The following is a 26408-nucleotide window of genomic DNA, read 5'->3' as shown; positions in this document are numbered from 1 at the left end:
CACACAGCCAATCCAACCATCTCATTCTCTGCTAATATAAATATTTCAACACTGCACACTCTCAAAGTGCTCTAATCTCCACTTCTTTCAGTCTGAATAATGAATGCAATAAAAACTCACACCACTGCCCCCAGCAGTGCCTCAAACTGCCCCGAGCCTGATCCGGATATGAGACCCAAGCAGTTGTAAGTTGGATTGGATAATTAGAAAAAAAAAAAGATGAGTAAAGAGGTTTTAGGAAAGAGTGGCTGAAAAAAAAGGGGGTGGAACAGATTTCAACAGTGAGATAACCAGGGGGTAATATTGGGCACAAAGAGATGAAACTGGACCTCAGAGTCAGGAGGCAAAGGGAGCAAAAGGACAAGTGACAGAAGAAAGTACACAGGGAGAAAAATGATCCTTCAAGGGACAATGTGTCCATCTTCCTAATGGAGCTTGATTAAGGTTTTGTTCCAGATGAAAAGGCCAGTTTGTCATTGTGACTTGGCTGAACGCTCTGTGGTCAGGTGTAATTCTTTTAATTATTAATATGGATTTGGCCGTCCTAAAGTCATTGATTATGGTCACAAAGAAAAAAAAAACTAATCCTGTTTGGAGGATGTTATTTGGAGTGTTATGGTCCCTATTGCATAATTGCAGGTATGCAATGCTGCACAAAAGTTTACATAAATTCAAAATCAGCATGACATTTAATAACGCTTTTCGCTGTTCCTAATAAGGCGATTTTAAAGGAATCACACAAAAAAAAATACACGTGACATTTCATTTATCCCTATATGAATAAACAAAAAATAGGTTTCAATTTCCTTTAATTTACAGTTGGTCTATGACATAAAATCGCAATAAAGTACATTAAAGTGTCTGTTTGCAATCGTGAAAAAGTTCAAGAGGTATGGATGTATTTTTTTTTCACGTCACTGTAGCCTCAGCCCGACTGTAAGCAGGACTGGCTGCATTTACTACACTGACTTTCCGTTCAGGCACTGTGGCCAACCTCCCCTGGATTTAAAGCGCAGCTTCTTCTTCTTTTTTTTCTTTTTCTCTTTTCGTCTCTACGCAGAATCGGACGTCACTCTGCAAGATTCGGCAATTAATTGGCCAACGCGGAAATAACATCAACCGTGCATAAACAGACGCCGTTATTCTCGGAGAACTATCCAGTTGCAGGCGTTTGCTTTTCCACAACAAAGGCTTAAAATAAAAATAAAAAAAAATAATAAAAAGCCGGATAGCGCACATGCGGTAAGAGGATAAAACACTGGGAAGGAAGCCGGAGGAGATCCAGAAAAGAAGAAGAAAGGAGAGCGGGATCTAAGCCGGGCGAGAGGCGCAACCTGGAGCGACGCTACTACAAAAATCTGACCTCGACCTTCTAGGACGCTGCTCGAAAGTGGTCGTAGGGGAAGAAATGGCGAAATTCCCCCCCGTCACCCATGCTGTTTCTCCGGCGCACATGTTGCCCAGGCTACTGGTGCTGCTGATCATGAGGATGTTTGCGTAGGAGTGTTATATTTTTCTGCAGATCAGTCTGCACTGTTTCAACAACTCCAGCCGAGCGGTTGATGGACTTGTGCGCTGCTGAGCACATCTGTCAGATAAAACGTCGTTATCACCGGAAACCGGTTCGCTTTTATTTATTTATTTTTATTTTTATTTTTTTACATTTTTATTTATTTTTTTTTAACGTTTGAAACCTTTTTGATTTTGTTCCTATCTTTTTTTTCTATACTCCTTTCTGGAATTGAGCTTAAGAAAAGAAAAAAATGATTTTCATCTCAAGAGAGTGTGAAGGAAGCTGATCTACTGGAGAAGATTAAGGAAATAAGCCTGGACCTTTGCATCTTTTGTCTGGATTTTTTTCTTATTAATGAAGGACAGTCAAAGAGGATTGGGCCCAGTTGGGGGTTATATTTGCTTCCAGTTCAGAGTTGTAAACTCTTTCATAAGCAAAGACAAAGATTTTGTATCCTCTTTCTATTCTTCCAATTGATTTATTTTTCTTTTTGGCCACTGCTCAGATATTTTTTATTTTTATTTTATTTTTACTTTTTGAATAACTGAAGTCAACTAGGAGCGAAAACTGCCCTGGATGTGACCCAAAGAATTCATCTTATCTCTGAAGGTAACCATGCATGCATAGATAGGTAGATGGAGAGTTCAGCACCATGGATAGAGCCACTTACTTGTCTTTTTGAGTGTTTTCAAAGGCTCTTATGAAAGCATGAGCAATGTCAGTGAATATATAGGCCCAAACCAAAGATATAAACAGATGGGAGAGTGAGCATAAAGGCAAGGGACAGGTTTCTGCACTCTCCATGAAGCACTTGCTGCCTGGCCAGGCACGCCACACGCTGACAAAACCACATGGCTTGTGAGCCAGAACTTCTGTCACCAACTGTTAGAAACGGTTGCAATCCAAATTGTTCAGCTGAAGGTATTTTTAGTCAGGCAGGGCGAGAATGCATCTCAAGAAGCAATAATGTCGCTCAAATAAAAATAAAAAGAGAGAGACAAAGAGAAACGGTTCTGTAAATGTTGGTGAAATCACAGCACAGGTTTAGAGGGAGGAGGTTTGTACAGGATGCAGCCTATCACTTACTGAGTGTATTGGAAACATTTTGATACGTAGGGCAGTGACTGACCAGATGATATGTCAGCCAACAAGCACATTTCTAAAGGCTGAGATGCAGTTTACACTTGAAGCTATTTCTAAAATTCAAACGATTATTTTCTTTGATTCTGTCTCCTCTTGTGGTGATGGTGGGATAATAGCCACTCAATCTAAACTTCACACTTAAAAAATAAAGCAGAAGCAAAGTACTTTTCACATTCTAAGCCAGCAAAATCATCAGAAAGCAAAACAGAACCACTGAAATAAAATCCTTTGATGCTGTTTATAATTATGCACAGGCTAGCATTTGCGCTGCAGTACAGCTACCTGTTAGAGGAAGTTACAAAAGTCAAATTATAAAACATCTATGCTTTAAAAGTCTAATGTAGTAAAATAGGCCACTTTTTTTATCAATAACATTTAAACAACAGGGACAGCATGCAGTGTTATGCAAAAATAAGCTGCTGCTGCGGTTCAGTAAGCTGTTAAGCTTCAACACCCGTCAGCAGAATGCACTGAAGTATGTGATGGCCTTCAAATGAAGTGATGCACAGTGGCACTCCTCACATGTGTTCTTCTTATGCCTTATGTGACAGTGTATGATCCATGCAACAGCCATTAAAAGGATGTTACAATCATTGTATTATGGTATTTTAAATATTAATTTTACTGAGGGCATTGATATAATCTGTACCCTTAACAATATTTTCCAAAACTAATAATTTGTGCTTCATATGCACCTCACATCTACATGCAAACAGAGTCCTTGCTGATATTTAAAAAAATAAAAACTAGTAAAAATGAAAGAAATCCAGAGATTAAAGAAAAGCCCAGTTTGCTCAGACTCATGATCACTTTCAGAGATAGAAACCATAACAATGATGCAGCTGTTTTTGTATTTGTACACCTCCCTTGCCTTGTCCTGACTCTGTTTCCATGAAAAAATGATAGACCAAAAGAAAATGATCAGACATGAGCTGCAGCTGTTTTGAGAGAATTGTTTTAAAATATTTTTAAGCAGTGCTTTAGGAAGGCTCCATATCTTCCTCATCTAAATTTTCAATCCAATTGAATTTATTTATATAGCATCAATTTAAGCTCAAAATAAGTTTACACTGGTGAAAAGTTTTTTGCCTAAGGAAGTCCAGACGATTGCTTCAAGTCACTGACTTTGGAGCAATCTCTCCCAGAACCAGCATGAAGTGACAAGACACAGTCAATTCCACTGCGCTTTAACTTTGCAGCCGTCCGTCACTGAGCGTGCATGTAGCGTAAGTGGAGAGGAGAACTCTCCCTTCAGAGGGAGAAACCTCCAGCAGAACTTGGCTCGGTATGAGCAGCTGTCTGCTGCAACCAGCTGGGGGTCTGACGAGAAACGTTCATACATTGACGTTGACGTCACCGATTACTGGTGCAGCACGAATATCGCAACATTTTTACTTTGAATTTATCAGCATGAACAAACAGTTGATTTTAAAGATGTATATCGATAGGGGAGCATAATTATTGTTCCTTTTTGCTCTGATTATGTGTTACCACATTGTCACCTATTTTAACTATTTAAGGTAGTTTAAGGTTATACTTGAAAGTAAAACCGGCAACCGACAGGAAATCCACCTCTATTCATTTTTAACCTATATTAGAGGCATATGGTAGCCAGCCTTGACCGCTCGGTCTGTTATCACTGCCTGAGAAAATATTAACCATGATTTAAGTTCTCAGAGCTCAAATCACTTTAGAAAAATACTTTCGATCTGTGGTAATGAAAGTGGTTGTCAAATGCAATGACTCACCGCTACCTTGTTGATGTGCTTTTGGCTTTACAATCTTTATTTTGATGATGCATCATTTGAAGGTTTTATGTAAAATGAAAGGTCGATGACTCATAACATGTTTTTCATTATTATGTTGGTGAAATTCTACTGCTCTACAATGTATGCATGTATGGACTAGATGACCACAGAACTATAAAAGGCAAGGAGGGGTTTGTGTTCCCATGGTGACTCTCTCGATGACCCCCAGGTCACCCCAGGCCTCTTGGGACATAAATCTCTCTCTTTCTCTCTCTTACACATTTACACATTCATACATATTTCTGTTATAAACAGTCTTGAATTTTCCTTGGAGCCTGACTTGAAGATGTGGTGCATCTACCTGCTGTTCTACCAGCTTCCAGTCTGTTTACCAAGACAGAAAAAAAATGAGAAGAGGGAGAGAGGGAAGCTGAAGGACAAACAGAAGGAGGAAAAACACATTTCCAAGACAGATGGGTGATGAGAAAACATCAGGATGGGTTGTGGAGGAGAATAAGGAAGGTTTTAAAAGTGCTAAGAAATATTCAATTAGTGGGTACCATATTCAGATTTTTGTAATTATTTTAACCTAATTGGGTTAAAAACGCACTCTTGGTACTCCTCGTTGGGAGAGTGGAGAGGATAGATTGAAACTGGGGGGAAGGGAACATGCCTGCTCACTGATCATGTTAAACAGTCGCCACCCGCTCCTCCTCCTCCTCTTCCTCCTCGTCTTCCCTTCCACCACCACCCATCTTTTCACTCCACCCCCTCAGCACCATGCTTTCCCCCCTCGCAGCTACACCCTGACGTGCTCACTCATCACTTGTGCACAGACGGATGTGCTCAGACCCCCAGAAGTGACCAGCACACGAGCATGTCTGTGCAGAGAATCTATTGGTCGCCTGACCTCATCCCACTGAGTGATTGTTAAAAAAAAAAGAAGAAGAAGAAAAAAATCTGATGTTCACTCCAAAGGGAGGTGGGGATGGAGAGCATTCGGTCAGAGGGCGTGGAAAAAACAGGCTGTTTCCCCGCATCCCTTTTGAGTCTCTTCCATCGCATCTTTGCTGTGCTCATCTGCTGTAATTTATTTAGTTATCTTTGTTCTTTTGTTAAATTTGAGTAAAAATACAATTTTAATTAAAAAAAAAAATAACCATTTGCTATAAATGTTCTAGTCTTACTAAATGTTGTCAGGATGAAATCTTGACAACATTTCATCCTGGTTTTGATGAATTATTACTATAATAATTCATCAAAACCTTTTTTTACACATTCCAATATTTGCAGCATGTAAAAGTTTACATAATCAAAAAATAACTAAATATGGGTGCATCAATTTTACAAAACTTATTATATTATAAATGCATATTCCGATTTGTAGCTATATTACATTATGATGTGAAATTGAAATCGACTGAAACCAGAGCTTCTTTGTTTTGAAGACATCCCTTAACCCTCTGAAACCTGCCAACAAATATTAACTGAAATCACAAGACTAATGTGCATGGTTTATCTTTATACTCCTTCTTTCTGCACATATGTGCATATTAGATAATAAATACTAAAGTGAGATAATATGTTACTCGGGCTAAGTTTACACTTTTAATTGAATTACACCGCATTCATTTTGAAAAAGCCCAGGGGTATTCTCATTATTAATTTTATGGTCCAAATCATTTTTTCCAAGGCTTATCAACAGAGCCCACGGTTTATAGCTTTTAATCTGAAACATAAAAGTTGCAAATGTCAGCATGGACCTTTTTTGGAGACAGATGTAATTAGAATAAAATACAGAACAAAATACCCAGATGCCCAGGTGGTCTTCAATAAAAAAACAAACAGTAATTCATAAACTTCTCCATTTAGCTCATGATTCATTTTTGTCTCTATACGCTGTTTGCATATGCATCTTTTTTTATTTATCAGCTTAGAGCACGCTGGGGAAAGTTGGTGCAAATAAAACTACTTTAAAAACATAAACCACCCACTCAAAAACTGAAACTGTAATGGCAAAATGTCAGTCGGTAATAGAACGGTAGTCATAGAAACTGAAGATCAGCTCATACTGTTGCTCATGCCGCCTCTGGAGCGCTGACCATTAGTGGTAACAGCCGAGCAATCAGCAGATTTTGAAAACACTCCCAAAACATTTCTATTTTTACATTTTCTCCATCCATTTTTATCTTCTGATTCTATTTCCATACCTATATATTATTATCTATATATTATCCATATCATTCATTTTGCTAATTTATCTTTTTTTAAAGTTTCTTACTTTTCTTTTTGCTGGTTTAATGTTTTGTAATATGAATAGTGCATCGGCTATTCTTGATCACAGTCAAATATGCATCCTGTTTTACCTCAGGATTGGAGCATGCAGCTGCATGCATGCACAGGGTAGGAAACTATTTCTGCTTTTTGCATGCATAAACAATGTAAAATGCATATACTGACCAAGTCACATTCTGGCTTCATGTGAATTTTGGCTTTAGCAAATTAACTAACTATGACTGGATGATGCCTTGAAACAACATTTTAAATTCAATTTAAATCTGACAAACTGTGTAGAATTAAGTAACTTTTTAGAAACTGATTTTTCACATCTTATTCAATTTTGTATACATGTTTGCACAAACAGAAACATTGTACCTGTGTCTAAATGCGAAGGAATGACATCCATTTTGCGGAAAGAAACCCTGGTCACGTTTCTAAAGTGCTGCTTTTGACATTCCCCTGTTTTACATAGCATTTCCTTTTGTGTATTTTTCCTTATGATCCGATCTTAGTTCCATGAATGTCCCCAAGTGGCCAAATATTTATTTACTGAATTAATTAGAATGTATGTCAGTGCTACTAACGAGCTGTTCTGACTTTTATGCACCCAGAATTGAGTTGAAACTATCAGCACAGACAGAGCATCTGCATAGTGTAATCAGTGGGTTGCCGGTTGAAACCCTTTGTTCCATTTGCCTCAGTTGTTGTGTCTTTGAGCAAGACACTTCACCTGTCATGCCTTCTGTTGTTGGTCAGAGGCCCTGGTAGCACCGATGCATTGCAGCCTCACTGCTGTCACACTGCACCAGGGCAGCTGTGGCTACAATGTAGCTTGCTACAATCAGTGTGTGTTGTGTGAAAAGCTTTGGAGGCCTTGGACTTGATAAAGAGCTACATGAATAATGGCCATTTATCATTTTAGCTTTTTTTTTAAATTAATTAATTCCCGTAAATATTTGAGAAGTAGGGGGCACTAAACTTTTAGAAATGTTCAAATAATCATTAAGTAAAGAAAATAAAAGAAAATTACCTTACTTCATCCTTACATAGCATCCTGTAGATTCCACATCTTTCATTCCAATATCCCTCCACCGTGGCACGGTTGTCCTTCCTTCATGTCTTGAGCCTCTTTTCTACACACTTTTTGACAAACAGGTGACAACATAAGGAATAGTTTGACAGGATCTTTACCTTTATCAAATGGGACCTGGAGTTTTGTCATGTTAGATCACAGAAAAGAAAAGCCAGCCCAAAACAACACTACAGAGGATTTGTGACAAGCTAAAATAAAAATATTAAAACTGATCATTTTAATAGATATTTTCTAATTTTTTTCATTTTTATTCACACTGTTCATCTTTTCATACACTGATTAGGGATTTAATAGTCATGTGTCTTGGCCTTCAGTATACTACTTCTAGTTTCACTGCATTTTTTTCTTGCACAGGTATGTGCATGCAGATTTCCCTTCATTTTGGTACATACATACATTTAGATGAAATATCAAACGATATTGAGGGCACTGCGATCAGGTTGCATGTCCTTGAGGTAAAGAGAACCAGTGTGTGAAACTGCAAAATCATCCTGCCTCATTTTCAGCCTTCTCCCCAATTAGAAACAACTTGCTGAGCAGATATGTTCACTTCTTTTATTAAAAGATTGAAAATAGTTTGCTCTATTTAGTTGAAATTGCCATGAAAATGCCATTTGGGCATTTTCATGGCAAAATGCCCAAATGGGCATTTTGCCATTTGGGCAAAATGCCCAAATGGGCATTTGGGCATTTTGCCATGAAAAATGCCCAAATGGCATTTTGGGCATTTTGAAATAAAACTGATTATTTCAGTTTTATTTATTTCCTGAAATAAATAAAACTTATTTATTTCAGGAAATAAGTTTCCTGAAATAATCAGGAAACTTATTTCAGCTTTCCAAAAGAGTCTTGAAAAAATATTGGACTGCACATTATTTCAGCTTCACATCAGCTCACAAGTCTGACAATGCTAGAAAAAAATAGATTTTCATATCATAGTACTTGTTTCACCCACACTCGCAAGACAAAGCCAGCACTGACAGATGTGGGTGTGCTCTTACTGTTCACTACAAACTTTTGTTTGAAAAGTTGACATCTTTTCAACATGCATATTTTCACAGACCATAGCAAACGGTTTATGGTATGTGACCGGATTTGAAATGACCTGTGGGGCGTAAAATGCAAAAATCCTCTCCTGAAAACAGCAAGTGCTTTGTTGACATAGTGACTCGAATTGAAGTTAGCAGTGTGCTGCCTTACAAAAGAATAGTAAAGAGTTGCATTTAGTGGAAGACACTGATTAAGCCTGAGCAGTGCGAGTGAAAGATGGTATTTATATACAACTGTTGTTTATTGATATATTATAAATGTCAAAAACATGACTTGTTTAGTCAGTTTTCAACATTTTTACACTTTGTTTCCATATGGCAGCTATAAATGATACAGCTAGTAGTTCATTCTCTGAATCTCTCATAAGGAGCAGATTTAGCTTGTAAACCAGGAGGAGGTCTGTAAGACATCAGAGAACAGCACTGGCTATAATTTTTTAATTGGATTTTTTTTGTTTTAGAGATCACATAGTTTGTATCCTACTATTTAGTGATGACCAATCTAGATTTACATGGAGAAATCTGTCTCCTTGAAGTTCCTCGATGTGACATTTGCAGCTTGGACCTATCGCTAGCAGGATTGTCCTGCTCTTTGATTAAGAAAGGAAACTAAGTTATCCACACGGTGTGAGATGTACAGGGTTGCACAGTCACTGCACATGTGGGAGCACTTTAGAGTCATAACATTGATCTGGAAGATGTAGAAGCTAAACAATTGCTGTGACAATAACCAACACATTTCCAGAGCAGTTTATTTTAAATGGATTAAATCGACTGGTAAGAATCCTAATCCAAAGTATTTTCTGTTGTTTATTTCTTTTAGAAAATCATGTTCATGACAAAATAATGTAGTATACCGCTGTAATGTAACTGAAGCATCCCTTTAAATATTTAATGAACCTCAAGTTATTCCATCATTGGGTTTCCCTGGGTTTGTGAATGATCTGACAGCTGCCAGTCTTTTGAATGGGAAAGACAAGAAAACATGAAATTGAAGTAAGTTTAAAGTATCTAAAAGAATGCAAACTGGGACATGTTGGCTTTTAGAACAGAGATAAGCAAGGCTGATTAAGGATCCAGGTTTGTTTAGCTAGCATAGACAATGAGGAGGACATTAAGGGAGACAAAATCTCCCAACAATTTTTCAGGCAACCTTTTCGAATGTACCCCACCTCTGTCCTAATCACTGCTAGAGATCCAGTTTTACCTCAACCCGGCACGGATAAGCGGGTTTAAACAATGGATGGATGGATTCTTGACTAAGAGGCTTTGGTTTTTGTGCCGTTTCCCTAAATAGGTTTAAAGTCACTCCCTTTGAGCTTGTGGGCAAAAATATGAGACTAAAAATCCTGAACTTTGTCTTCATGAATCAAAAGTACAAGCATGCTGTCAGTCAGCAGAACAGCGACTACCCTCAGTTCTCCGTGATACTGAAAGTACTGAAATATCTCAGACCCCACTGCAGCCCCCGGTGGTGCCAAGATTATAGCCTGTCGTCCTCAGACCAATGGTGTTATTTGCACAGCAGAGGGTAGAGCTTTGTGAAGCAGAGGGGAGGAACAGGAAGTGCAGCATCAGACTGACAAAATGTGATTACATGCAGTTATTTTGAGATGATTTCAAAACTGAAAGCTTTTTTGCCCCTTTCTTTAATTATTTGGAATAACAAAACATGACTGACAATTTTTTTCAACTCAATTTAAATCTGATGTAAAATGTAAAAAGGAAACTGGAGATTTTTTAAAGTGTTTTGAGCCACACAGACGTCCTAGAATTGAGCAAATATGCTTTAACTGTGCTAGATCTACTCAGACATGGAAAGAGTTGAGTGACTCGTAAAGTACCCTAAATTTAAACTTCTTGTTTGCTTCAATGTCCTGTTAAACATGGTAAAATTGGCTCAGACATCCATAGTATTTGGTGAATATAGGAGATTTTTTGCAGAGGATTATGTACACCTATTCATACACCTTGGACATTTTCACATTTTGTCATATTATAATCACAAACGTCAGGGTATTGTGGCCCGTAATTGTTAAGTAGCAAGTAAGGGATGTATATTTTTCAAAGGGTTTTTATATAAAAATCTAAGGCAGGCATTTGTATTTAGCCTCAATCAGTCTTGCTACCACTTCTGGAATGGTATCAGAGGATTGTTAGAGAACACTGGTGAAAACAGGCATCATGAAAAAACAATCACCTGGCATTAGGGTCAGGAAAAGGTCAGCTAACATCTCTGCAGACCCCACACATCCTGGACCAAACCATTTACAATGCTAAACGTACAGCCAGAGCAACAATGGAAGTTCAGATCAAAATCAANGAGTGTATTGGAAACATTTTGATACGTAGGGCAGTGACTGACCAGATGATATGTCAGCCAACAAGCACATTTCTAAAGGCTGAGATGCAGTTTACACTTGAAGCTATTTCTAAAATTGAAACGATTATTTTCTTTGGTTCTGTCTCCTCTTGTGGTGATGGTGGGATAATAGCCACTCAATCTAAACTTCACACTTAAAAAATAAAGCAGAAGCAAAGTACTTTTCACATTCTAAGCCAGCAAAATCATCAGAAAGCAAAACAGAACCACTGAAATAAAATCCTTTGATGCTGTTTATAATTATGCACAGGCTAGCATTTGCGCTGCAGTACAGCTACCTGTTAGAGGAAGTTACAAAAGTCAAATTATAAAACATATATGCTTTAAAAGTCTAATTTAGTAAAAATGGCCACTTTTTTTATCAATAACATTTAAACAACAGGGACAGCATGCCTTGTTTTGCAAAAATAAGCTACTGCTGCGGTTCAGTAAGCTGTTAAGCTTCAACACCCGTCAGCAGAATGCACTGAAGTATGTGATGGCCTTCAAATGAAGTGATGCACAGTGGCACTCCTCACATGTGTTCTTCTTATGCCTTATGTGACAGTGTATGATCCATGCAACAGCCATTAAAAGGATGTTACAATCATTGTATTATGGTATTTTAAATATTAATTTTACTGAGGGCATTGATATAATCTGTACCCTTAACAATATTTTCCAAAACTAATAATTTGTGCTTCATATGCACCTCACATCTACATGCAAACAGAGTCCTTGCTGATATTTAAAAAAATAAAAACTAGTAAAAATGAAAGAAATCCAGAGATTAAAGATAACCCCAGTTTGCTCAGACTCATGATCACTTTCAGAGATAGAAACCATAACAATGATGCAGCTGTTTTTGTATTTGTACACCTCCCTTGCCTTGTCCTGACTCTGTTTCCATAAAAAAAAGATAGACCAAAAGAAAATGATCAGACATGAGCTGCAGCTGTTTTGAGAGAATTGTTTTAAAATATTTTTAAGCAGTGCTTTAGGAAGGCTCCATATCTTCCTCATCTAAATTTTCAATCCAATTGAATTTATTTATATAGCATCAATTTAAGCTCAAAATAAGTTTACACTGGTGAAAAGTTTTTTGCCTAAGGAAGTCCAGACGATTGCTTCAAGTCACTGACTTTGGAGCAATCTCTCCCAGAACCAGCATGAAGTGACAAGACACAGTCAATTCCACTGCGCTTTAACTTTGCAGCCGTCCGTCACTGAGCGTGCATGTAGCGTAAGTGGAGAGGAGAACTCTCCCTTCAGAGGGAGAAACCTCCAGCAGAACTTGGCTCGGTATGAGCAGCTGTCTGCTGCAACCAGCTGGGGGTCTGACGAGAAATGTTCATACATTGACGTTGACGTCACCGATTACTGGTGCAGCACGAATATCGCAACATTTTTACTTTGAATTTATCAGCATGAACAAACAGTTGATTTTAAAGATGTATATCGATAGGGGAGCATAATTATTGTTCCTTTTTGCTCTGATTATGTGTTACCACATTGTCACCTATTTTAACTATTTAAGGTAGTTTAAGGTTATACTTGAAAGTAAAACCGGCAACCGACAGGAAATCCACCTCTATTCATTTTTAACCTATATTAGAGGCATATGGTAGCCAGCCTTGACCGCTCGGTCTGTTATCACTGCCTGAGAAAATATTAACCATGATTTAAGTTCTCAGAGCTCAAATCACTTTAGAAAAATACTTTCGATCTGTGGTAATGAAAGTGGTTGTCAAATGCAATGACTCACCGCTACCTTGTTGATGTGCTTTTGGCTTTACAATCTTTATTTTGATGATGCATCATTTGAAGGTTTTATGTAAAATGAAAGGTCGATGACTCATAACATGTTTTTCATTATTATGTTGGTGAAATTCTACTGCTCTACAATGTATGCATGTATGGACTAGATGACCACAGAACTATAAAAGGCAAGGAGGGGTTTGTGTTCCCATGGTGACTCTCTCGATGACCCCCAGGTCACCCCAGGCCTCTTGGGACATAAATCTCTCTCTTTCTCTCTCTTACACATTTACACATTCATACATATTTCTGTTATAAACAGTCTTGAATTTTCCTTGGAGCCTGACTTGAAGATGTGGTGCATCTACCTGCTGTTCTACCAGCTTCCAGTCTGTTTACCAAGACAGAAAAAAAATGAGAAGAGGGAGAGAGGGAAGCTGAAGGACAAACAGAAGGAGGAAAAACACATTTCCAAGACAGATGGGTGATGAGAAAACATCAGGATGGGTTGTGGAGGAGAATAAGGAAGGTTTTAAAAGTGCTAAGAAATATTCAATTAGTGGGTACCATATTCAGATTTTTGTAATTATTTTAACCTAATTGGGTTAAAAACGCACTCTTGGTACTCCTCGTTGGGAGAGTGGAGAGGATAGATTGAAACTGGGGGGAAGGGAACATGCCTGCTCACTGATCATGTTAAACAGTCGCCACCCGCTCCTCCTCCTCCTCTTCCTCCTCGTCTTCCCTTCCACCACCACCCATCTTTTCACTCCACCCCCTCAGCACCATGCTTTCCCCCCTCGCAGCTACACCCTGACGTGCTCACTCATCACTTGTGCACAGACGGATGTGCTCAGACCCCCAGAAGTGACCAGCACACGAGCATGTCTGTGCAGAGAATCTATTGGTCGCCTGACCTCATCCCACTGAGTGATTGTTAAAAAAAAAAGAAGAAGAAGAAAAAAATCTGATGTTCACTCCAAAGGGAGGTGGGGATGGAGAGCATTCGGTCAGAGGGCGTGGAAAAAACAGGCTGTTTCCCCGCATCCCTTTTGAGTCTCTTCCATCGCATCTTTGCTGTGCTCATCTGCTGTAATTTATTTAGTTATCTTTGTTCTTTTGTTAAATTTGAGTAAAAATACAATTTTAATTAAAAAAAAAAATAACCATTTGCTATAAATGTTCTAGTCTTACTAAATGTTGTCAGGATGAAATCTTGACAACATTTCATCCTGGTTTTGATGAATTATTACTATAATAATTCATCAAAACCTTTTTTTACACATTCCAATATTTGCAGCATGTAAAAGTTTACATAATCAAAAAATAACTAAATATGGGTGCATCAATTTTACAAAACTTATTATATTATAAATGCATATTCCGATTTGTAGCTATATTACATTATGATGTGAAATTGAAATCGACTGAAACCAGAGCTTCTTTGTTTTGAAGACATCCCTTAACCCTCTGAAACCTGCCAACAAATATTAACTGAAATCACAAGACTAATGTGCATGGTTTATCTTTATACTCCTTCTTTCTGCACATATGTGCATATTAGATAATAAATACTAAAGTGAGATAATATGTTACTCGGGCTAAGTTTACACTTTTAATTGAATTACACCGCATTCATTTTGAAAAAGCCCAGGGGTATTCTCATTATTAATTTTATGGTCCAAATCATTTTTTCCAAGGCTTATCAACAGAGCCCACGGTTTATAGCTTTTAATCTGAAACATAAAAGTTGCAAATGTCAGCATGGACCTTTTTTGGAGACAGATGTAATTAGAATAAAATACAGAACAAAATACCCAGATGCCCAGGTGGTCTTCAATAAAAAAACAAACAGTAATTCATAAACTTCTCCATTTAGCTCATGATTCATTTTTGTCTCTATACGCTGTTTGCATATGCATCTTTTTTTATTTATCAGCTTAGAGCACGCTGGGGAAAGTTGGTGCAAATAAAACTACTTTAAAAACATAAACCACCCACTCAAAAACTGAAACTGTAATGGCAAAATGTCAGTCGGTAATAGAACGGTAGTCATAGAAACTGAAGATCAGCTCATACTGTTGCTCATGCCGCCTCTGGAGCGCTGACCATTAGTGGTAACAGCCGAGCAATCAGCAGATTTTGAAAACACTCCCAAAACATTTCTATTTTTACATTTTCTCCATCCATTTTTATCTTCTGATTCTATTTCCATACCTATATATTATTATCTATATATTATCCATATCATTCATTTTGCTAATTTATCTTTTTTTAAAGTTTCTTACTTTTCTTTTTGCTGGTTTAATGTTTTGTAATATGAATAGTGCATCGGCTATTCTTGATCACAGTCAAATATGCATCCTGTTTTACCTCAGGATTGGAGCATGCAGCTGCATGCATGCACAGGGTAGGAAACTATTTCTGCTTTTTGCATGCATAAACAATGTAAAATGCATATACTGACCAAGTCACATTCTGGCTTCATGTGAATTTTGGCTTTAGCAAATTAACTAACTATGACTGGATGATGCCTTGAAACAACATTTTAAATTCAATTTAAATCTGACAAACTGTGTAGAATTAAGTAACTTTTTAGAAACTGATTTTTCACATCTTATTCAATTTTGTATACATGTTTGCACAAACAGAAACATTGTACCTGTGTCTAAATGCGAAGGAATGACATCCATTTTGCGGAAAGAAACCCTGGTCACGTTTCTAAAGTGCTGCTTTTGACATTCCCCTGTTTTACATAGCATTTCCTTTTGTGTATTTTTCCTTATGATCCGATCTTAGTTCCATGAATGTCCCCAAGTGGCCAAATATTTATTTACTGAATTAATTAGAATGTATGTCAGTGCTACTAACGAGCTGTTCTGACTTTTATGCACCCAGAATTGAGTTGAAACTATCAGCACAGACAGAGCATCTGCATAGTGTAATCAGTGGGTTGCCGGTTGAAACCCTTTGTTCCATTTGCCTCAGTTGTTGTGTCTTTGAGCAAGACACTTCACCTGTCATGCCTTCTGTTGTTGGTCAGAGGCCCTGGTAGCACCGATGCATTGCAGCCTCACTGCTGTCACACTGCACCAGGGCAGCTGTGGCTACAATGTAGCTTGCTACAATCAGTGTGTGTTGTGTGAAAAGCTTTGGAGGCCTTGGACTTGATAAAGAGCTACATGAATAATGGCCATTTATCATTTTAGCTTTTTTTTTAAATTAATTAATTCCCGTAAATATTTGAGAAGTAGGGGGCACTAAACTTTTAGAAATGTTCAAATAATCATTAAGTAAAGAAAATAAAAGAAAATTACCTTACTTCATCCTTACATAGCATCCTGTAGATTCCACATCTTTCATTCCAATATCCCTCCACCGTGGCACGGTTGTCCTTCCTTCATGTCTTGAGCCTCTTTTCTACACACTTTTTGACAAACAGGTGACAACATAAGGAATAGTTTGACAGGATCTTTACCTTTATCAAATGGGACCTGGAGTTTTGTCATGTTAGATCACAGAAAAGAAAAGCCAGCCCAAAACAACACTACAGAGGATTTGTGACAAGCTAAAATAAAAATATTAAAACTGATCATTTTAATAGATATTTTCTAATTTTTTTCATTTTTATTCACACTGTTCATCTTTTCATACACTGATTAGGGATTTAATAGTCATGTGTCTTGGCCTTCAGTATACTACTTCTAGTTTCACTGCATTTTTTTCTTGCACAGGTATGTGCATGCAGATTTCCCTTCATTTTGGTACATACATACATTTAGATGAAATATCAAACGATATTGAGGGCACTGCGATCAGGTTGCATGTCCTTGAGGTAAAGAGAACCAGTGTGTGAAACTGCAAAATCATCCTGCCTCATTTTCAGCCTTCTCCCCAATTAGAAACAACTTGCTGAGCAGATATGTTCACTTCTTTTATTAAAAGATTGAAAATAGTTTGCTCTATTTAGTTGAAATTGCCATGAAAATGCCATTTGGGCATTTTCATGGCAAAATGCCCAAATGGGCATTTTGCCATTTGGGCAAAATGCCCAAATGGGCATTTGGGCATTTTGCCATGAAAAATGCCCAAATGGCATTTTGGGCATTTTGAAATAAAACTGATTATTTCAGTTTTATTTATTTCCTGAAATAAATAAAACTTATTTATTTCAGGAAATAAGTTTCCTGAAATAATCAGGAAACTTATTTCAGCTTTCCAAAAGAGTCTTGAAAAAATATTGGACTGCACATTATTTCAGCTTCACATCAGCTCACAAGTCTGACAATGCTAGAAAAAAATAGATTTTCATATCATAGTACTTGTTTCACCCACACTCGCAAGACAAAGCCAGCACTGACAGATGTGGGTGTGCTCTTACTGTTCACTACAAACTTTTGTTTGAAAAGTTGACATCTTTTCAACATGCATATTTTCACAGACCATAGCAAACGGTTTATGGTATGTGACCGGATTTGAAATGACCTGTGGGGCGTAAAATGCAAAAATCCTCTCCTGAAAACAGCAAGTGCTTTGTTGACATAGTGACTCGAATTGAAGTTAGCAGTGTGCTGCCTTACAAAAGAATAGTAAAGAGTTGCATTTAGTGGAAGACACTGATTAAGCCTGAGCAGTGCGAGTGAAAGATGGTATTTATATACAACTGTTGTTTATTGATATATTATAAATGTCAAAAACATGACTTGTTTAGTCAGTTTTCAACATTTTTACACTTTGTTTCCATATGGCAGCTATAAATGATACAGCTAGTAGTTCATTCTCTGAATCTCTCATAAGGAGCAGATTTAGCTTGTAAACCAGGAGGAGGTCTGTAAGACATCAGAGAACAGCACTGGCTATAATTTTTTAATTGGATTTTTTTTGTTTTAGAGATCACATAGTTTGTATCCTACTATTTAGTGATGACCAATCTAGATTTACATGGAGAAATCTGTCTCCTTGAAGTTCCTCGATGTGACATTTGCAGCTTGGACCTATCGCTAGCAGGATTGTCCTGCTCTTTGATTAAGAAAGGAAACTAAGTTATCCACACGGTGTGAGATGTACAGGGTTGCACAGTCACTGCACATGTGGGAGCACTTTAGAGTCATAACATTGATCTGGAAGATGTAGAAGCTAAACAATTGCTGTGACAATAACCAACACATTTCCAGAGCAGTTTATTTTAAATGGATTAAATCGACTGGTAAGAATCCTAATCCAAAGTATTTTCTGTTGTTTATTTCTTTTAGAAAATCATGTTCATGACAAAATAATGTAGTATACCGCTGTAATGTAACTGAAGCATCCCTTTAAATATTTAATGAACCTCAAGTTATTCCATCATTGGGTTTCCCTGGGTTTGTGAATGATCTGACAGCTGCCAGTCTTTTGAATGGGAAAGACAAGAAAACATGAAATTGAAGTAAGTTTAAAGTATCTAAAAGAATGCAAACTGGGACATGTTGGCTTTTAGAACAGAGATAAGCAAGGCTGATTAAGGATCCAGGTTTGTTTAGCTAGCATAGACAATGAGGAGGACATTAAGGGAGACAAAATCTCCCAACAATTTTTCAGGCAACCTTTTCGAATGTACCCCACCTCTGTCCTAATCACTGCTAGAGATCCAGTTTTACCTCAACCCGGCACGGATAAGCGGGTTTAAACAATGGATGGATGGATTCTTGACTAAGAGGCTTTGGTTTTTGTGCCGTTTCCCTAAATAGGTTTAAAGTCACTCCCTTTGAGCTTGTGGGCAAAAATATGAGACTAAAAATCCTGAACTTTGTCTTCATGAATCAAAAGTACAAGCATGCTGTCAGTCAGCAGAACAGCGACTACCCTCAGTTCTCCGTGATACTGAAAGTACTGAAATATCTCAGACCCCACTGCAGCCCCTGGTGGTGCCAAGATTATAGCCTGTCGTCCTCAGACCAATGGTGTTATTTGCACAGCAGAGGGTAGAGCTTTGTGAAGCAGAGGGGAGGAACAGGAAGTGCAGCATCAGACTGACAAAATGTGATTACATGCAGTTATTTTGAGATGATTTCAAAACTGAAAGCTTTTTTGCCCCTTTCTTTAATTATTTGGAATAACAGAACATGACTGACAATTTTTTTCAACTCAATTTAAATCTGATGTAAAATGTAAAAAGGAAACTGGAGATTTTTTAAAGTGTTTTGAGCCACACAGACGTCCTAGAATTGAGCAAATATGCTTTAACTGTGCTAGATCTACTCAGACATGGAAAGAGTTGAGTGACTCGTAAAGTACCCTAAATTTAAACTTCTTGTTTGCTTCAATGTCCTGTTAAACATGGTAAAATTAGCTCAGACATCCATAGTATTTGGTGAATATAGGAGATTTTTTGCAGAGGATACTGTACAGCTATTCATACACCTTGGACATTTTCACATTTTGTCATATTATAATCACAAACGTCAGGGTATTGTGGCCCGTAATTGTTAAGTAGCAAGTAAGGGATGTATATTTTCCAAAGGGTTTTCATATATAAATCAAAGGCATGCATTTGTATTTAGCCCCAATCACTCTTTTTACCACTTCTGGAATGGTATCAGAGGATTGTTAGAGAACACTGGTGAAAACAGGCATCATGAAAAAACAATCACCTGGCATTAGGGTCAGGAAAAGGTCAGCTAACATCTCTGCAGACCCCACACATCCTGGACCAAACCATTTACAATGCTAAACGTACAGCCAGAGCAACAATGGAAGTTCAGATCAAAATCAAATGTGTCCCAGTCAAAGTCCAGACATACTGTTAAAACTTTACTCTGGATTGACTAAATAAATTAACATTTAAATTTAAACATATTTCAATGAAACTGTTTAAATCAATATTTTTTTTGTCAAGAAATTTTAAACATTTTTCTGACATTTTTGATCCTAAAACTTTTAAAAAATGAATTATTTTGTTGTTTTTCTGGTCAGCTTTATGTGATTTCTGTTCTTTATGCTCCTGAAAGTGGATTGGGACTAAAACTGAAAAGCCAGAAAAGGTATTTATCACATAATAAAGGATGTTTCGGACACCAAAAGGGGCAGTCATGGTTTGTTGCTTCAGTCCATGCACAGCACATTTGAGGTTAAAGCAGCAGACTGGACTTAAATCAGCTGAAATTATTAAAGAAGAGCAGTAAGGTCGTTCAGATGGATGAGGGACATTTAGTGAGCTGTATAATTAAATGAAGAGACCCTCAGGTCTCCTTTCAGTGCTATATTCATGCAAGCCAAGAGCCATTTTTATGATATATCATTTGCAGAGGAGCACTAATTACAGAAATGTTTCCTGGGCAATAATGGGACACATGTGGAGGATAGAAACACATTTATAGCTACCGTCTTGTTCTTCAGCCACAACCCCAAATTATTCTCCTTTCGTCCGTTTCTCACTCGCACCTGATTCAAGGTCAGCATGAGGAGTGAGTTAAGCTGGTTTTAGTAGAGGGATGGGCTAGAAGGGACTTACCCCCAGGCAGTCTTCATCTGAGTTGTCATTATTCTTGGAGATGGGTTCAGGGACACAGAAAGATGGTGGAATAATATGCAAGGACAGAGTGAGTCAGAAAGTGAGTCAAGTTATACAGTCATGGTTGGTGCAGCCAGACATCGCGATGTAGAGAGAAGCAATATGTGAAGGCTAAGGGATGACTTTTTCAGCCTCTTAAATTAATCTTTACTTTAGTCTGTAAGAAAAGAAGATGAAATTGTGGAGAGCTTTAGAAGGTTTTTATTTTTGAAACACTTAACCTAGATTCCATGTGTTTAAAGAGCAATAAAACTTGCTTTCCTGCGTTTAAGATTTATTCGGAACTGTAGTTCAGAAGTAATGTGTGAAACACATTCGCTTTGGGAAAAAAAAAATCTGATTAAAATCTATTACTAGCAACAGAACAGAAAAAAACAGTATACACACGTATGGTAGAAAAAAAATAAAAGAGTGCAGCAACAGCGGCTTTGAGCTTACTTCCAGACTGACTTGTGTTTATCCTGATAGGATTTCCAGGACAAATTGTGACTCCAGTGGTCAACAGGCCGTAGAGGGCCCGTTAAGTCAGAGCCAGGATTGTGAAGAGTCGGATGAAAGCCTTAACGTTCAGCAGTGTTGTGTTCAAGGCCACCTAACCCGAGACCAAGACAAGACCAAGACCAGAGTGTATCGAGACCGAGACCGATCTCGAGTACTACAACACTGACGTTCAGCAGCTTTATGGTCAGTCAGGAAGCAAAAGGTTCCAGTTTGCAATTTCCAACTACTCCAGTTTGAAAATGTCCTTGTCATTTCATAAACATTGATACTTTTGCTTTAAATAATTAATAATGCAGGCAGTCATGTTCTGCTATCAGTAATGCATGTGAAATAACATATCGAATTCAAAGCAGAAAACACCAGATGTAATCTGATGCAACAGCTAACGATACTTTAGGCAAATGATGGATTTTTACTCCTGGATTCCAGCGTGAAATCCAGTATGATGGTCAGAGAAGTTAAAAGTATCAGAAGGCATTAAGCTGCAGGTTCTTTCCTTTGTTCATCTTTGCTGCACCTGCAAACCCACAGGTGGTCTCAGGCTCCAGTGAGCTACCATAAGAATCTGACTGCAGAAACATCTTAGCATAATCAATGTAGTGCATGAGTCTGCAGTTTTTACTAAGAGAGAGTGAAGGAGTTTATTATCAAAAAAAACAAAACAACAACATAAGGACAGAGGGGTGCATGTAAAATATCATACTGCAGACAAATCACAGTCCAAAAATGTGGTTTTATGTAGGGATGTTGCGAGGTTTTTCAGGTCGAGCTAGCTTAACCTGAAGTTTTGTCCTTCTTCTGTCCTCCTCTTCCTCTCAGGCAGAGGTAACCATTTCTTGATTTCCTGGAATGTTCGATCAATGAACTCCACAAAATGTAAGAATGGTTGAAATTTCCCACTACTGAACTGAAAACAACCAGAGTAAAACTGCTGCTGGTATTTAGAAATCCATTTCCAAGAAGCAATGTTATATCAAAAAGAGATGATTGACTTTTTTTTTTTTTTTTTGCTAAACATACTTTTAAATCTGTATTAATCTAGGCACCCTCGCTGAGAGGAAGTTGAATAACTAGATCATTTTTAGCTATAGTTACTTTGTAGTGGGACAGACTGCACCTTTTATAAAAGGGAAAGGTGTCGTCTGCGATGAGACCATTCAATCATTCAGATATCATTGCACTGATTCTCATATTGGCAGTGAAGCTGACCCACGCTGACTAGTTAAAGTTACTGAAAAGAACCATTAGAGAGTCTGAATTCCCTAAAGACCACTCTACGGCTGTGCACTTTGGCATCCTGTACTCTATTTAGTGTATCTGTGTTGTTCGAATTCACTCTTTGACATCCACCAATGCAGCCGAGTTCTTCCCATTGTTCCAGAGACATGTTACTGTCTGTTGTGCGCGACTCAAATCCTCCACCTACTGTGTACTTCTCTACCGCTGAACTGAAAGCCTGTCAACAGCCATTATTCCGAGCAAGACCTCTGCTGTGATCCCTGCCATGTTTCATCGAAGTGTGGAAATTTATTCTAAAGCTCACTGTCTGAGCATGTTAGCTACTACTAAAATTACAGCATGTGGGTGTTTGTGGGTGTTTTTTTGGGCCCCGCCAACCCCCTGCCATCGTTCTGCTGCTTCCAGCTCTTGTCACTCCTGTGGACGAATCCCTGCAAAAGCAGCTGAGTGGACGGGTTTCGAAGGCTCTATTTCACAGTGGAGTCTGAAGGACTTGTGTGTCAGGGTGTGTGTGGTCAAACAATTAGCACTGTTTGTCACCTTCTCACAACACATCCCTCACACGCTGATCTGATTAATGGAGTCCCAACGGATTGTCTGCCTAGCCTCTACAGTGACTAAAGCAATGTCTATGTCTCTGTTTGCAAAGGATTGCAAAGTTGTTTTACAATTTTTTTTTCTTTTACCTTTTTGATACTGCAGGTATATAGCCTGCATAAGTGGCAGACAGAGTGTTTATTTAGACAGAATTACATATTTAACCAAATTGTACTCATACATTTTGTTCTTCCATTTTTCACATTTAGATAATTCCAGTTGGCAGAACTTACTCCAGAAACTTTTCCACATTTTATCACGTTACAACCATAAACCTTATGGGGTAATTTGTAATTTCGTTTAATATACCAACAGAAAGCACAACATGATTGTGAAGTTGAGGAAAAAAAAGATACATAAAAATTGTGACTTGCATTTTTTTTTTTTATTCAACCCCTATCATCTCAATTCAATTCTGAAATGTCCAAAGAGTATGGATACTTTGAGACCATGAAATAAGTGGAGCATGATTTTGATCAAAATGTTTGGCTTGGACAAGGGTAATGACTTCAACTCTGCAAAAAAAAAAAAAAAAAAAAACTCATTAAAAGCCACACACTCAACACCCATGCGTGTGTCATTTGATCCCTCTCATATATGTTCCTCTGGATTTCTGAACAAGTCCTCCCCACTCAGGATTTGCATTTAATTTTGCTTGATCCTAATCCTGACCAAATCTTCTGATGTGGAGCAGAAATACAAATTAGAAGTGCATCAATCTTTGTGACATTCAATTTCTAACACTGGGACGATGCTTTCATTTAATAGTCTAGTTTTTCTGAGGGAGTTTTTTTTTTTTTAACCCCTTAAGCCACCCTTTGTGTCCCACTTCTTATGTAATTTTAGTTTGGCTCAAGTGTATGTGTTTAAAATGCTTGATGTATTTAACAGAAAATGAAGAAAAAAATATATGTGAATATATTTTATTAGAATGTCCTAGAACCAAGAAGTTTGCTTCTGATGACAATTCATACCGACATTCCTCAAAGCATAACAAAACAATGAGAAAGAAATAGAAATTAAAATAAAATCATTTGTTTGTATGTATTTACATTTATTTTACAAATGGCATGCTGAAAATGATCTTACCCTCCTCAAGTATCAATGGAAACGTTTTGGCATTATGGCAATCTTATCAGAGCTAACAAGATTTTTGTCAACATAAAAAAAACACTTGGCCTTGCTGTCTGCATTTATGTTAATGTTTACAAGTGTTGCACACTGTGGCTAATTATTTTTTATTACCTAAGAAGAAACATATGGCTCCTTATTTTTTCAATTTACCAGCTTCTCAAAAGGAATGTTTTCGACTCCTGCCTGCGGTGCTCTTACTAATGCTTTACTTGCTCCAAAAATTAGATAAAACTTCCTCTCCTGCTTTCTTTCGCTGACTCAAAGTTCTACACATCTTTTAATTACAAACCTCTGAGGCCAAAACGCGCCGCTCAAGCTGTTCCTTCTTGTTTGGTTGGCTGAGTGACCTGCAGACTGGATTAGAGTCCAGCTGTATCACAGCTTGAGAGAAGAGCAGCGGTGTTTTGTTTGTAGATGAGCAATGTGCTTCGTGTTCCTCTAAAACTTTACAGGCTGTCTCTGAGGAGACACGCTCCAGAACGGTTTTAGAATTCAAGAAAGTTACCGACTGACGCGTTCGGTGTAGGTTAGCATTGCTTCAAGGCTATTGAATAGTTCTCTGAATAGCAAATGCTTTTCACTTGAAGTCACTCCAACAAATTCATGGTGAGACGTTGGGACGTGTTTGAAGCAGCTGGAGAAAAGTTATCTGTACAATTGTTTTTGTTTTTTTTGTTTGTTTTTTTTTTTACAGAATTTTCCCTTTTTTATTTGTCTTGCTCACAGTGAAGTTCTGTCTTTTCAGCATATGCCCATACTCCAGTGCTGTGTTCCCGCTTGCTAATAATGACTTTTGCTCTTGAGTCATGACTTAGCAACAAGCCTGCTGGCCTATTTTTGGTTTCAGGCAATTATCCAGAATGCAGGGTGTTGGTGTGGTCCTGTGACACTTCCAGATACAACAAAGAGAAAAGGTCTCTGCCCACATCTGTCAAGTTTCAGACATAATAGCATGTTATTGAATGTGTAGACGGAATGACACATCTCACTTTCTGACATGTTGTGAAAACGACCCAAATATAGAAACCAAATCAGTTTTTAGCTGCATTGGTTTGCATAATATTATCTGCTGCGGTTACTTGAATGTAATAAAAAAAATAAACAGAAAATATGAAAAGTTTTACAAATAAATAAGTAAACTTTATCTTTCACAGATAAAAATCACAAACACTGCAGTGAGAGAACCGAAATCTGATGATAAAGAAACATTATATAAAATAAATTAAAATTCCAGCACTTTCCACATCTATTGCAACCCCTAAAGCTATTTTAAAATAACAAGTGTGCATTTTATTCATGCTACTGAAAATATTAAAAAAATATATAATCTTTAATTTGAGAGAATTTCTCCATTAAAAAAAAAAAAATCCAGCCTCAGTAATATTTATATTTTCTGCAGAAAGTCACTTCAGCCAAAATAATCGGTACTCTGAGCTCTCCTGAAATACAGCTGGGCTTGATTTATTTATTTTTCATTATATTTTACTTGACTGACCTGGAATTTTGAATTAGTTATCAATAATATGTTCTGTGTTTCTGGGGTATAAATGTGATGTGGCACAGTAGCACATTTTTCTTAGATAACAATATGGGAAAGGTAAAAGCACATAACATTCAAGTAAGGTAGATGGACAAATGATCTTGTTAATTCGGAGGTTATTCCAAGAATGTCATCGAAGTTTGTCCAAACTGAGGGTCTCTTGAATAATTAAAATGTTAAATAACTAAAACTGTGACATTCAAGTCTGGCAGAGGACCCAAGTTCATCTTGCCATCACACACACTGAGGAGAATTATAATAGAGTTGAAAAATGTGAGATTATGCTACTGCAATAAAAGATACATTTATTTTAAAGAGTTATTTTTTTGCAGATCATTTCCAGAGGTTGGAATATGCTGGGAGTGCAGTATGTGAAAGAGAACTGATGTCACTAATTTTAATTACTTCTGTGTGTGCAAAGAGTCTCCTATAAAGGTTCAATAAAGACTGAAAAAAAAAACATTCATTTGTGATAAAGTACACAGTTAATTTAAAAGTGAAATTTTCATCACCAAATCCATATTTAGTAGGTTCAACGAAGCATATTTTTTCACGCAGGACAGCATAGCTTCCATTTGAATATAATAAAAGCAACAGATTATGAAACATTTGCTTCAAAGAAGTGAAAGAGGACATAGGTTGATCTCATATTCAGGCTAATAATTGAATGCTGTTCATTCCAAAACATTTCTGGAACGTGCGTCTTGGCTGATTCAGTGGACAGCTTGAAGTGAAAATGTCTAATCCCCAAACTCCATCCTCACAAACCCACTCACTAATAAATACATGACCACCTAACCCACTCTGATAAGCAACAAAAATATCACCAACAGATCTAGTGAATGGTAAAAAAAAAAAAATCAGTTACCATAGCTACATTATTAGTTAGATGCAATTCCAAT

The 26408-nt window shown here is 37.5% G+C and overlaps 1 protein-coding gene across 1 annotated transcript in view; it reads left to right on the top strand.

The window, feature by feature from the left end:
* The first annotated feature begins 976 nt into the window (after nucleotides 1–976).
* The window catches only part of LOC103147857 (protein FAM163B-like), a 31547-nt gene continuing 6115 nt past the window's right edge, over nucleotides 977–26408 (top strand). The window contains exon 1 of the mRNA XM_007566410.2: nucleotides 977–2122. The gene's annotated coding sequence lies outside the window, so the exon portion shown is untranslated. The remainder of the gene's footprint in view (nucleotides 2123–26408) is intronic.

This window comes from Poecilia formosa, unplaced genomic scaffold (assembly GCF_000485575.1).
Source record: "Poecilia formosa unplaced genomic scaffold, Poecilia_formosa-5.1.2 Scaffold6, whole genome shotgun sequence".
NCBI lineage: Eukaryota > Metazoa > Chordata > Actinopteri > Cyprinodontiformes > Poeciliidae > Poecilia > Poecilia formosa.
Note: the sequence above shows the minus strand (reverse complement) of the source record. Positions and strands in the feature narration are given on the sequence as shown.